The sequence below is a fragment of the Nematolebias whitei genome, chromosome 13 (genome assembly GCF_014905685.2).
Source record: "Nematolebias whitei isolate Nwh7 chromosome 13, NemWhi1, whole genome shotgun sequence".
NCBI classification, from domain to species: Eukaryota; Metazoa; Chordata; class Actinopteri; order Cyprinodontiformes; family Rivulidae; genus Nematolebias; species Nematolebias whitei.
The window spans coordinates 33,837,013-33,838,734 of record NC_056510.1 but is presented as its reverse complement, the minus strand read 5'-3'; the positions used below and the strand labels follow the sequence as shown (position 1 = coordinate 33,838,734).

At 41.7% G+C, this 1,722-nt stretch overlaps 1 protein-coding gene across 1 annotated transcript in view; it reads right to left on the bottom strand.

Annotated features, from left to right (window-relative positions):
• Positions 1–1,722, bottom strand: part of cerkl (ceramide kinase-like) — a 388,098-nt gene that overhangs the window by 28,964 nt on the left and 357,412 nt on the right. The window lies entirely within an intron of this gene.

The following is a 1,722-nucleotide window of genomic DNA, read 5'->3' as shown; positions in this document are numbered from 1 at the left end:
CACGCATGCACGGAGAGAACATACAAACTCCACCCAGAAAGACCCCCAGCCGGGATTTGAACTGGCGAGCTTCAGTTGCTCAGTGAATCAGTGAGTTAGCATTGTTGCCTCACAAAAACATGGGGCTGCGTTTGAAACTTGGCAGGCAACTTTCTGTATGAAGTTTGCATGTGAACTCTGTGCATGGTGTGTTTTTTCTGGGTACTTTATTTTCCTCCCATAGTCCAAAAACATACATGTTGGGTTCAATGGCAACTTTAAATTGTCTCTAAGTGAGAACATTAATGATGTTTCATCTTGTTCTTCTCTAAGTGGTCCTCTAATGGATTGGCAGCCAGTCCAGGGTGCCCCCACCTCTTGTCCACTGGCTGATGGAGACAGGCAGCAGACCCTCATGACCCTGAAAAGTAACAAGCGGGCAAATAAAATTGATGGATCATTGTCCTGAGTCTCCAACAAAACTTTGCATCAGTTGCTGCATTTACCCAGTGCTGTGGAAAGTTGGTAAAAGTTTAACTTGTCAAGTTGGAACAAATGAAGTGATGTGAATGACTTTATTTATTGTGAGTGGGGTTAAATCAGGCCAGAGCTCTGCAGGGCTCAACACAAACCTCTTGTCAACATGAGACACCTAACTTTCCATTTCTTCAATGATAATTCAAAACGTTTTCCAAGCTTTAGGCAATACAAATTTAAATTATTTCTTTCTCAAACTCAATAATAAATTTTGACTCTGCCTCAAGCACTGCAACTTCAAGGTCTCAGCATGATCTATTGAGCTTCCTTATATTCAACATAACCATAAATAAAAGAAAAATGACCTTATTTGCTGACTGTTGTACAGCAATTTATTCATTTATGTTGTGATATGAGCTAATTAGACCAATCTGTGGTTATATCTGAAATGAATAACCCAGCAGTACTCTCCTTCTCCCTCTTTTAGAATTAAAATTTTAGAATTTTAGAGTTCTAGAATTGCACCGCTCAAGGTGGCTGCATGTTGGAGCAGCTCCGTTAACTTTCATTCTGAGATTTTGCTTTTGGAAACTTTATTTCCTGGTTTTCTGGATGTAAATCACATTTTTTGGATGATTGTTTCCTCTGGTATCGGATGCTGTGCAGCTGGAAAGATTTTTACTTAGACTTTTTTTGATTTGGACATTTGTTATGATGCGTAACCATGGCAACAAGGCAGTTTTTTTTTACAACAATAGCTGATTAACATCTCAAAAGCTCAAATAATATCTCAACTACGGTACCAACTCTCAAAGGAGTTGAAAAGGATGTTATGTGGACACATTCTCATCTACCTGCCAGCTGTGCTCGAGTGCCTGACCACAGAAATCCTGGAACTAGCAGGAAACACGGCTCATGACAGCAAAAGGACAGGATCATCCCACAGCACCTACAGTTGACTGTCCGCAGCTATGAGGAGCTCGGCAGACTGCTGGGAGGAGTAGCCATCGCTCTGGGAGGAGTTCTGCCCAGCCTTCGGGCGGTCCTACAACCCGGGGGGAACCGAAAGGCCAGCCGAGTCTGGGTGGACGGATCGGACAACATCTGGAGTCAGTTTCTTAGGATCCACTGTGGATGGACCTTTACAAGAGATCCTTCCTGTCTACAACCATCAGTATCTATAACATCTCTTAATGAAATGAGCATAACGAGTTACAACAACAAATAATTTCCCTTTGGGATTAATAACGTATTTTTGAATTGAAT